General features: G+C 45.1%; 1 protein-coding gene across 5 annotated transcripts in view; it reads right to left on the reverse strand.

Moving 5' to 3' along the window:
- Nucleotides 1–13135, reverse strand: part of LOC123763645 (zinc finger protein 84) — a 135274-nt gene that overhangs the window by 69226 nt on the left and 52913 nt on the right. For all 5 annotated transcript variants that reach the window (XM_045750906.2, XM_069302142.1, XM_069302145.1 and 2 more), the window contains one exon: nt 2325–2428. The gene's annotated coding sequence lies outside the window, so the exon portion shown is untranslated. The remainder of the gene's footprint in view (nt 1–2324; nt 2429–13135) is intronic.

Consider the following 13135-nt stretch of genomic DNA (forward strand, 5'->3'; position numbering starts at 1 on the left):
CAGAGAACACGACTCGCAAGACTCCAGGTCAAAGGTGTTGTTGACCCAACAGGCAGCATGATGGAGGCAAAAGAGGTGACCGTCACCCTGAGACAAGGGCACACAGCAACCTTCGAACCCCCACAAGGCAGGCTGGAACTCGAAAGATGCTTACATAGGTTCACTGAGCCCAGACAAGGTTTTCCGGGGCCCGTAGGCTGACTGCTATGGGAAGCCAGGGCAAGGTGTTGCTAACCGTTTAAGACCCAGAGCTAACAAGGGGGAGATAAAAACACTAAAACCCTTGCGATGTGTACAATCATGGGGGCCTAGCAGAGGGCCACCAAAATATTAGAAGTGGAACTGTAGCCACACCAGGCAGACCCCCACCAGGTAATAATAAAAAAAAAAAAAAAAAAAAGTACAACGTCCCCCAGAAGTAACAGGAACTGACCACAGCATAGGTAGGCAGGCTGCACAACACCTTGACGCCCTCACCAGCATAATACCACTCCGTATCCAAGGCCAAACAAAGGCCACGAAATCCCATCTGGCCCCAAGGGTGGGGTAAATGCCATGCAGCAAAAACCCCTACAGAAATGGTTCCCGAACGCACCAGGGAAGAGAACCCTAACACGCAAAGTCAGTACTCAAAGGGTGACTAGGAAAAAAGGTGACTTTGCCTGTGACTAGCATGCCCCTAAGCGTATGCAGCCCCGGCACTGATGAGGACACCTGGCAATCACATACAACAACAACACTGCAGAGGTCACCAAAAGGCAAAACAACACCTTGGAAATCGAGGCCAGAGAAGACGTCCGCCCCGGACCACATTAGCAAATGAACTGGAGTGCTAGGTAGCCAGCACGGGGAAGGGTGGGGCTGCACAGATGAGTGGCGCGGCCGTGGAGTGTGACGTTTGCTTGCTTCCTTTGGATTGGAGGGAGTTCTGCCTCTCTTTTTGGTTTTAGTTGTAATCTTCTTACCATGTGGGGTTTGTTTTGTTATGCCTACCTTTCTGGGTGCCTAACTCCGGTTGATGGCAGATAAGGAAAATCCCCAACCACAGGGGGGGGGGGGTTCTAGGTCCATTGCTCCCTGCAGGTCTCTGAGGGGGCCCCAGGTTCTGGCTCGTGGGCCCTGGTAGACTGAACTCCACAGACTAATGCCCTAATGTATCATATATTAGCCTGATAGCTCCAGGGAGTTGTAGGGGCTCCCCACAGAAAAATTGTTCATGACCTTTGTTAGACTAAAGCTGGAATATGCAGCAGTTGTATGGTGCCCATATTTTAAGAGGCACGTCAACAAACTGGAGAAGGTGCAAAGATATGCAATGGAACTGGCTCCTGGAACTGAAGGACAAGAGCCACGAGGAGAGCTTAGAGGCATTAAATATGCCAAAACAAGAAGATAGATGAAAAAGAGGCGATATGATCACCACGTACTTACTGTACATGGTAGTAACGGGAATCAATAAAACTGATAGGGAATAATTCCAGACCTGGAACTTCAAGAACAAGATGTCATAGATTTAAACTAACTAAACAAAGCTACTGAAGAAATATAAGAAAATTCACTTTTGCAAACAGCAGTAGATGGTTGGAACTTAGGTGAGAAGGTGGTGGAGGCCAAAACTGTCAGTAGTTTCAAAGCCTTCTATGACAATGAGTGCTGGGAAGACGGGACAGCACGAGTGTAGCTCTCATCCTGTAAGGTTAGGTAATTACACTTAGGTAATTACACATTCATTTTGGGCAGCCAAGAAAGGGACAAGAAAAGAGCCTCCCCAGTGATAGAAAACATCAGGGAAAACAACAAAGGAACCTGCCTTCCACTGAGACTTGTTGTATCAATGCTTCCATGTAAATTTACCTCACTCTATTAGAACTTTTGAAAAAGAGAGAGATTAAGCACTTATAACAGAACCATCAGGAAATCCAAATTTCTATGAGTCAAGCAATCAAGATCTCAAACTTAAACTGACCTAAGAGTTTCTCATTCTTTATAATCTTTTAACCAGAATCTTCATTAAAGTTAAAATGGTTGAAAACGCAAATGTGAATTCATTTGGATTACCCAAAGATTCGGGTTATCAGAATCCCCGAGTTACTGACCTCTTACAGCACTACCAAACTCCACCTCTCTAATACAACTAAAGATCAAAGTGTGTTAAATGCTACAGAACACTGTACAAGGCTTGCATAATGAATGACATTATGGTAACTGATTCCACTGATGCGGAAGGAAATATGGAAAGAATACAAAGCTCATCAAAATTTGAAATGATATTCCATAAAGAAAGCAATTCTGAACTTGGTAAAGATTACAATATTAAAACATACCTGGAATAAGCTTGTGACAGCTGCTGAAGCAGGTTAAGTTGAGGATAAAGAGTTTGATGCATATATCCATGGGTACACTAGGAGAGGCTTGTGAGGAAGTTGACCTGGAAAATGTACGGGAGAAGCTAAAATACGTGCCGTGATATTGCGAATAATCTGATACCAAAATGAATGACGTAGCACGAGAATTGAGGTGAGAAAGCTGAAAAAAAAAGAGTATAAACATTTGAGTGTGGTTTGTGCGCTCACGGCCAACACTTAGCCTATCTTGCAGTGCGCGGCGGGTCGCTCGCCAGACATGCAAAACTGTTAACGAGTAATGTCTATGATCCATGTTATGGGATAATACAAGTGGAGATTACACAGTGTTTGGACCTGTAGAGGCGAAGGGTAATGTGATGGAACAGCAAAAGTTAAAATATGGTTCCTAATTAAGCAGCATTAATTCCACAATTAATGTGGATACAGACAATCATTATTAACACCTGAGGCTTGCCAAAGAATATTTCCATATTTAGGTGAGAAATTCAAGGTAACAAACAATTATACTGTTTCAGTTTCAAGTCATAAATTCATATGGAGGGTCAACTATGAGTGAGAACTCCAGGGCAGGACCCAACCACAGCTTAGTCATTGGCACTCAAGAATTAAGGTTGCTAAACTTATTGTATTATGCAGCACAAGTCGTCAACTTCAGTTTAACCCTCAAACCGCTAGGGGCCCAAATGGATTTAACACACACAGGCGCAACAAAAAAAAAAAATCTAAAAAATTCTTTCGTCTTATAGAAGTGTTCATTTTTATTCCCTGATCACAGAAAAAATAACAAAAAAATCATAGGTGGCATATTTTAGCCGCAATAGGGTAGAGAAGTCTGGCAAAAAAGGGACGTTGACAGAGCCTTCGCCAGACGAGGTCTACTCCGCTCGAGCTATCAGGCGGCAGTTGCCACAAGTATATTATTACCTAATTATTTCAATGTCTCTGATTGATTTTTTCTTAGTTTTTTTGCAGTAATATTATTCAATACAGTGAATTGTGATATATTTATATAATACAATGTGTGAACCATTGCTGTACTCAAAATTATGGTATGCATATTAGTGATTCAATTATTATGTTCATAAAACTATAAACAAATAGTTTTGCTGTTGTTACACTCTATACACAGGTTATATATAAGTATTTGCATGTTTTGTTCACCATAACGAACCATTAAGTTGGTCTTGTGAGTCAAAAAGCAACGAGGAGTGACCGCTACACACCAGCCAGCCACTCACTGCCACTCCCTCCCTCAACAACACCTCACTCACCCTCATTCTCCTCCCACAATACTGTTTTTGCATTTATTCACTATACACAGATGTTATATATAAGTATTTACATGTTTTGTTCACCATAACTGTACATCTAAGCTTGTATGGTGAGTAAAGACACGAAGACGTAACTACATGGTACGTAAAAGGTACGTAAAAGGGAAAGATCGACCTTTGAGGATCACCCTAAACGGTGCCAAACAGATGGAAGAAGTACTAAGGAATGCTAGAAAATTGCAAAGGGATGAGGATGGGAAAGGGTGGTCGTTAAGACGAGATCTTTCAAAAGAAGATAGAGAGAAGCTGAAACTGAACCTCGCCGAGGCAAAACATTTAAATGAGAGCAGGAATGAAGAAGAAATAAATTCTTTTTTCTACAAAGTGATAGGGGTAGGCAAACCAGTAAAGTGGTACATAAAGGCAAACCAACAAAATCAATAGAGAGAGGGGGAGTGAAGAATAAGGAGAGGGGGAACAAGTTCCTGAAGATTGCATACACCAACATAGATGGAGTGAGATCGAAGATACTGGAGTTAAGTGATGTAATACAGCTGCAGACACCAGACATTGTTGCACTCACGGAGACAAAACTTGAAGATGTAATTTTAAATGAGGTCATATTCCCAAGGGGCTACTCAATTTGGAGACGGGACAGAAAAATTAGGAAAGGCGGTGGCGTTGCTGTGCTGGTAAAAGAACACCTAAAGGTGAAGGAAATAATGACTGCCAATCCACAAGAAGTTGACATAATAGCACTAGAGATCTGCTATGAGGATGATAAACTAATGATGATAAATGCATATAGTCCACCGCCAAGCAGCACATGGTCAAAGGAGGAGCTAGATAGTAAACGTGAAGGTCTTATAACAATAATGAGAGAGATTATAGCGAGAGCGGATAACGATAGATCACGACTGTTGATAGTCGGTGACTTCAACTTGAAATCCATAGACTGGGAAGCATATGAAGCTAAAACAGAAGATTTTTGGACCTGTAAATTTGTAGACCTCATCCTGGAAACATTCTTGTATCAACATGTTAAACAAGCTACGAGGATGAGGGAAGGGGACGTTCCCTCCATGCTAGATTTGATATTTAGCAGGAAGGAGGAAGAGATATTTGACATTCAGTACCTTCCTCCCTTGGGTAAAAGTGACCATGTCTTTTTGGGAATAAAGTATGCAATGCGTTATAAGCTGGAAGAAAATAAGGAGGTTGAAGCAGTTGAAAAACCAGACTTCAGGAGAGGACATTATGGTGACCTTAGAAATTTTTTTAGTGAGTATAATTGGACAGACTTGATGCTAGGCAAGGAAGTGAATGAGATGTATGGCAAGTTTTGTGAAATATATGATAAAGGCACAAAAAAATTTATACCAAAACAGAGATGCAGGACCAGAAAACAGGATTGGTTCGACAGAAATTGTGAGAGGGCAAGAGACCAAAAGACACAAAAATGGAATCAATATAGGAAGAGGCCAAACCCCCAAACATACCAGCGATACAAAGATGCGAGAAACAATTATACAGCAGTAAGGAGAGAGGCAGAAAGAAATTTTGAAAAAGGGATAGCAGATAAATGTAAAACAGAACCGGGCCTATTCTACAAATTCATAAACAACAAATTGCAGGTAAAGGATAATATCCAGAGGTTGGAAATGGGAAACAGATTCACGGAAAATGAAAAGGAAATGTGTGAAACATTAAATGAAAAGTTCCAAAGTGTGTTTGTACAAAATGAAATCTTCAGAGAACCAGACACAATAAGAATTCCAGAGAACAACATAGAGCGGATAGAGGTGTCTAGAGATGAAGTGGAAAATATGCTAAAGGAGCTCGGGAGGAACAAAGCAGCTGGCCCAGATGGCGTTTCACCATGGGTTCTGAGAGAATGTGCATCTGAGCTCAGCATTCCACTTCACCTGATCTTTCAGGCATCCCTGTGTACAGGAATCGTAGCAGACGTGTGGAAACAGGCTAACATAGTTCCAATCTACAAAAGTGGCAGCAGGGAAGACCCCCTCAATTATAGACCTGTATCATTGACAAGTGTAATAGTGAAAGTATTGGAAAAGCTAATCAAAACTAAATGGGTAGAACACCTGGAGAGAAATGATATAATATCAGACAGACAGTATGGTTTTCGATCAGGAAGATCCTGTGTATCGAATTTACTCAGTTTCTATGATCGGGCCACAGAGATATTACAGGAAAGAGATGGCTGGGTTGACTGCATCTATCTGGACCTAAAAAAGGCTTTCGACAGAGTTCCACATAAGAGGTTGTTCTGGAAACTGGAAAATATTGGAGGGGTGACAGGTAAGCTTCTATCATGGATGAAAAATTTTCTGACTGATAGAAAAATGAGGGCAGTAATCAGAGGCAATGTATCGGAATGGAGAAATGTCACAAGTGGAGTACCACAGGGTTCAGTTCTTGCACCAGTGATGTTTATTGTGTACATAAATGATCTACCAGTTGGTATACAGAATTATATGAACATGTTTGCTGATGATGCTAAGATAATAGGAAGGATAAGAAATTTAGATGATTGTCATGCCCTTCAAGAAGACCTGGACAAAATAAGTATATGGAGCACCACTTGGCAAATGGAATTTAATGTTAATAAATGTCATGTTATGGAATGTGGAATAGGAGAACATAGACCCCACACAACCTATATATTATGTGAGAAATCTTTAAAGAATTCTGATAAAGAAAGAGATCTAGGAGTGGTTCTAGATAGAAAACTATCACCTGAGGACCACATTAAGAATATTGTGCAAGGAGCCTATGCAATGCTTTCTAACTTCAGAATTGCATTTAAATACATGGATGGTGATATACTAAAGAAGTTGCTCATGACTTTTGTTAGGCCAAAGCTAGAATATGCAGCTGTTGTGTGGTGCCCATATCTTAAGAAGCACATCAACAAACTGGAAAAGGTGCAAAGACATGCTACTAAGTGGCTCCCAGAACTGAAGGGCAAGAGCTACGAGGAGAGGTTAGAAGCATTAAATATGCCAAAACTAGAAGACAGAAGAAAAAGAGGTGATATGATCACTACGTACAAAATAGTAACAGGAATTGATAAAATCGACAGGGAAGACTTCCTGAGACCTGGAACTTCAAGAACAAGAGGCCATAGATTTAAACTAGCTAAACACAGATGCCGAAGAAATATAAGAAAATTCACCTTCGCAAATAGAGTGGTAGACGGTTGGAACAAGTTAAGTGAGAAGGTGGTGGAGGCCAAGACCGTCAGTAGTTTCAAAGCGTTATATGACAAAGAGTGCTGGGAAGACGGGACACCACGAGCGTAGCTCTCATCCTGTAACTACACTTAGGTAATTACTTAGGTAATTACATAGAATATCACCTTCGCAAATAGAGTGGTAGACGGTTGGAACAAGTTAAGTGAGAAGGTGGTGGAGGCCAAGACCGTCAGTAGTTTCAAAGCGTTATATGACAAAGAATGCTGGGAAGATGGGACACCACGAGCGTAGCTCTCATCCTGTAACTACACTTAGGTAATTACATAGCATGCTACTAAGGGCAAGAGCTACGAGGAGATGTTAGAGGCATTAAATATGCAAAAACTAGAAGACAGAAGAAAAAGAGGTGATATGATCACTACATACAAAATAGTAACAGGAATTGATAAAATCGATAGGGAAGATTTCCTGAGACCTGTAACTTTAAGAACAAGAGGTCATAGATTTAAACTAGCTAAACACAGATGCCGAAGAAATATAAGAAAATTCACTTTCGCAAACAGAGTGGTAGACGGTTGGAACAAGTTAGGTGAGAAGGTGGTGGAGGCCAAGACCGTCAGTAGTTTCAAAGCGTTATATGACAAAGAGTGCTGGGAAGACGGGACACCACGAGCGTAGCTCTCATCCTGTAACTACACTTAGGTAATTACTTAGGTAATTACTGGTTGCCTGTACCCTGACCCAATGAATTATTATTATGATGACTAAACCACACATATCATAAGATGGAGAATCGATGCCGTTTTGTTCCATCCTGGATCATGGTCTAGGACAGACCGAAACATCGTCGTTTCTCCAACTTCTGATGTGTGGTTTGGTCATCATACCTTCAGCCACTTTATTGTGATTCTTCATCTATAATTATTATTATTATTTAATACAGAGATACTTCACTACTCTACTCAGGATTCACAAGACAAGTGGATGTTCACTGCAAAGGTTCAAAAAACCAGCGTTGAATGTAATGAAACGTCATTTTCTGGGTGAGCCCCGGAAGCTCCCTGGAGTTTATCGGGCTAATGTATGTTATATTAGACCAGGACATTAGCTAAGAAGTTCAGACCTACCAGGGACCAGCGCCAGAACCTGGACCCTTCAGAGGTTTCAGGGAGCAATGACCCTGGAAAACCCCCTTGTGGTTGGGGTTTTCCTTATCTGCCATCGACCGAGGTTAGGCACCCAGAAAGGTAGGCATATCAAAACAAACCACACATGGTAAAAAACTAAAACAAAAAACCGAACAGAGGTAGAAACTCCCTACAATCCCAACGAAACAAGCAAACATCACACTTTACTGCCGCGCCGATCATCCGAGCAGCCCTCCCTACCCCGAGAGGGGGAGGGGGAAGCCCCGGACCCCACCGCGCCGGCTGCCTAGCATCAGTTCGGAAGCTAAGCTTCAACCAACGCAAAAAAAAACGCCGACCTGTGGGAGGGAGGGTTGCCAGGGAGCCTCCGGGGCTCACCCAGAAAATGGAGTTTCATCACATTCAACGCTAGTTTTCTGTGGGGAGCCCCTGGAGCTTCATACCCAAAGAGAAGGAAAAGAAAGGGCTGACCCGGGAGGCGGCCGCCACAAACTCCGCAATGCGAAGCCGAGACAACAGGCTGCAACCTGCGACCCAAGGCAACAAGAACGCACAGGAGCAGACGCGCACATAAAGAACAGGCTACCAGGAACCTGTGCGACCTTCAAATCCTTGCGCCCAAAATGAGCCCTAGATGTCACCAACACAGCAGCGAAAGCTGCAAACGTCCGAACAGCATGGGCGCCAAGGATAGACCGCAGGCTGGAAGACTTAAAACTCTGCGGACGACCTGGGACACCCGAGCCCTGAAACAGGAAACGAGGGGAATTGGATCAACCCAAAACGCATCCCCGGACACGGTACACAAGTAACGGCAAAAAAGCACAACCGGACAACACAGGACGCACCCCCGGCCGAACCAATTAAGCATCAATAACCCAAGGACCCCTCGGGTAAGCAGCCGTCTCGACCGTCGCCAGAAGGACGGAGAAAGGCTGCAAATGTACAAACCTACCACCAGTACCAAAGAGCAGAAACCTGAACCGAAGGGGCTACCACAAACTGAGGAGAAGATAAGAGGGCACCCTGATCAAGGACCAGGATGGCTCAGGCGATGCATGAGCAGGCTAGAGGTGAAACAAAACAAGAGAAAGCGTACGAAATGGGGCAGATGTGATGTCCACCCCGAACGCAAGCCGGAGCGGCTCCTCCAGCGCCACACAAAACGAGGTGACAGTAAGAAAATATCAAATAACTGTAGTCCTGAAAACCCAAGAAAGAACAAGACAACCCGATGCGAAAGAGAAGACGACCTAAGAAGAGCAAGACAAAGGTGCATAGAAACACCAGGAACATAATATTGTCGCCGAGACGAAGCTCGCAGGTGGGACACCATCAACAATGCCACCTGGTCACCCCAGAGATGGTGATACCCGCGTCAAAATACCAGATGCGAAGAGCCGAGGAGAAGGCCGAATCAGTCACGTACAGGACCGGTCCAACCTGCCAAAAGAGGCGGAGCCACGGGAAAACGCCCCGGGTTTGGACACCTATCAAGCAGCGTCTGAAAATAAAGCTGGGCCAGCCACCAAGGGACCATGAGGACTACTCTCTTGAGAATGGCTCCAACCGAGCCAGAACCCGAAGCAACAGCTGGACCGGGAGAAGAGGAACAGGTATCCCCACCTCGACCAGTCTGCCAAAAGGCATCCACCGTAAATACCTCGCAGGCGGGTAAGGGCGCCACACAGAATGGGCGACGCCTAGACCACGCTGAATCAAAGACGTCCATGTCCAGGAGTCCATACGTCCAGCAGAGCCAACGAAACGAGTCGGCGACGACTGGCCAATCCGCGAACAGAAGAATGAACCGAGACAGGCTGTCCGCCAGGACGTAGGACACACCCTGGACATGAACCTCACAGTTAGCCAAACCCCGAGAATGCAGCAAACGAGCCACTCGAAGGGACCAACTCCAAAGGTCAAACACCTAAGAGAAACCCTGTGGTTCTGGCAAAGAACCACCAGAGAACAGTCCGAATGGAGCTGAATGGTAGAGTACAGAGTGACCCGAACCCTCCGAAGCGCAAACCAGACAGCCACGAACTCTCGAACCGTGCTGTAAGCCCGACGGATGGACAGACCCCACCATCCCCGGCCGACCTGGTGAGCACTGGTCACAAAGCCCCAGCCGAGAGATGACCCGTCCGTAAACACATTGAGTGAAGACTCGGGGAGGTGCCAAGGCACGGAACCCCAAAAACCACAAAGAGGAAGCTGGTGACACAGCACCAACACAAGATCCCCGGAGGAATGGACTCAACGATTGCAAGAGAGGCGGAAGAGGAGTCTTCGAAGGAACCAAACAGATGCCGAAGCCAAACCCGACCCTGTGGGCGGACCAGCACGTCAAAGTTCAGACTCCCGCACAACTGCTCAAGCAACCACCGAACAACCCGGGACCCCCTCATGAACAGCCGAAGGCGGGCCCACATCCGCAGCAACACTACTGGAGGGAAAGACAAGGAGCGGCCCAAGAGCCCTAAACAAGACCCAGTCAGGTCCGAACCCGGGACGGAAACAGATGGAACGGCCTCCAGATCACCAGGAAACCAAACCCGGTGATCTGGAAAGAACCACACCCCTGGTGAGCAGACAAGCGGACCGACTGGGTGCCCACACCAGACAGTCGTCGAGGTAGGCCAGACACCGAATCCCAAGCAGACTCAGACAGGGCACCAAGATCCGGTAAAGATGCATAAATACACCAAGTGCCAATTACAAACTAGGGAAGGCACAAAAGCGGCAAGCCTGAAGCCCCACCACCAACTGTGCCAGTCCCGGAAAACTGGAGAGGAACGTGCCAAGAATTGACCTGGAGGTTCAGGTCCACCATCCAGGCCCCCGGCCCCAACAGAAGCCGGACTGGAGACAACAGTCCTCCGATGAGGGCATAGAATCTAGGGCGCAGACTGAAGAAGTCCAGAAGAACCGCAGATTCGCCAGGCCCGTGTCTGCATAGAGCAGATGGGAACCCCAGAAGGATGGGGCGGATTGACCACGTCCAATGCACCCACTAAGATGACATGACGAAGCGCAGGGAAAGAAGCCCACCCCGCCAGCCCTGAACCCCCCAAAAGGGGAGAAGCCGTTCGCCGCCGCCACCAGAGGCCGGAAGACAACCAAAAGCGCCCCACTAACTGCGGGACCATGTGAGAGTCAACAGAGCAAGCTGCTCCCCCAGTGCCCCATCAACAGCAAAGGGGACAGAGCCCCTATCGAAAGAAAAAGTATATATACATATATACACATATATACATATATATTATGTACATACACATATACATATACATATACATATACATATATACATACACACACACACACAAGGTGTATTACACACACGTGCGTATGCACATACACATGTGCACACACACAGTGTACACATGTACATGCACATGTGTACACACACACATACACGGGAAAAGAAAATTACAAGCCGCCGACCAGTGGGTAGAGAGCACCACGCAGGCCAGGCGAAGAAGGCACAAAACTGCATCAAAAGGCCCACCTCAACAACAAAACCCAAAGTCCCAGCATGACCACAACATGTGCCAAGACCCAAAAAAGATCAGTCTGCAAGCCAAGAAGACCCCGGAACCCCAGAAGGCAGAACTGGGTCACACACAAGGAAACAAAGCCCCCTGAACCCACAAAGGGGGCCCAAGAGGAAGAAACCTCCGGAACGAAACCAAAGAACCCTAAGGAACCCGGAATTGAACCAGGGGAAGCCCAAACCACCACATTTGCCGGCGAAGATACACCTGCTTGATACCTGCTTGATGGGGTTCTGGGAATTCTTCTACTCCCCAAGCCCGGCCTGAGGCCAGGCTTGACTTGTGAGAGTTTGGTCCACCAGGCTGTTGCTTGGAGCGGCCCGCAGGCCCACATACCCTCCACAGCTCGGCTGATCCGGAACTTCTCTTAGAAAACAGTCCAGTTTTCTCTTGAAGATGTCCACGGTTGTTCCGGCAATATTTCTTATAGTCGCTGGGAGGACGTTGAACAACCGCGGACCTCTGATGTTTATAGTGTTCTCTGATTGTGCCTATGGCACCTCTGCTCTTCACTGGTTCTATTCTGCATTTTCTCCCATATCGTTCACTAGTACATTGTTATTTTACTGTGTAGATTTGGGACCTGTCCCTCCAGTATTTTCCATGTGTATATTATTTGGTATCTCTCTCTCGTCTCCTTTCTAAAGAGTACATTTGGAGAGCTTTAAGTCGATCCCAATAATTTAGGTGCTTTATTTCGTCTATGCGTGCCGTATATGTTCTCTGTATTCCCTCTATTTCAGCAATCTCTCCTGCTCTGAAGGGGGAAGTAAGTACTGAGCAATACTTGAGACGGGACAACACAAGTGACTTGAAGAATACAACCATTGTGATGAGATCCCTGGATTTGAAAGTTCTCATAATCCATTCGATCATTTTTCTGGCTGACGCAATATTTGCTTGGTTATGCTCCCTAAACGTTAGATCGTCGGACATTATTATTCCCAAATCCTTGACATGCTGTTTTTCTACTATGGGAAGATTCGATTGTGTTTTGTACCCTGTATTATGTTTCAGATCCTCATTTTTGCCGTACCTGAGTACCTGAAATTTATCACTGTTAAACATCATGTTATTTTCTGCTGCCCAATCGAAAACTTTGTTGACGTCTGCTTGTAATTTTTCAATGTCTTCAGCAGAGGTAATTTTCATGCTGATTTTTGTGTCATCTGCGAAGGATGACACGAAGCTGTGATGTGTATTTTTGTCTATACCTGATATGAGAATAAGGAACAGCAGTGGTGCAAGGACTGCACATTGAGATACAGAGCTTTTAACTGCGCTTGGACTCTATTTTATTTGATTGACTGTTACTCTTTGTGTTCTGTTCAACAGGAAATTGAGTATCCAGTGTCCTACTTTTCCAGTTATTCCCATTGACCTCATTTTGTGTGCTATCACCCCATGGTCACATTTGTCGAACGCCTTTGCAAAGTCTGTGTATACAACATCTGCATGTTGCTATTCTTCTAGAGCTTCTGTGATTTTGTCATAGTGGTTGAGTAACTGTGACAGACATGATCTTCCCGCTCTAAATCCATGTTGTCCTGAGTTGTGCAACTCATTGTTTTTCAT

Source organism: Procambarus clarkii, chromosome 5 (assembly GCF_040958095.1).
Source record: "Procambarus clarkii isolate CNS0578487 chromosome 5, FALCON_Pclarkii_2.0, whole genome shotgun sequence".
Lineage (NCBI taxonomy): Eukaryota > Metazoa > Arthropoda > Malacostraca > Decapoda > Cambaridae > Procambarus > Procambarus clarkii.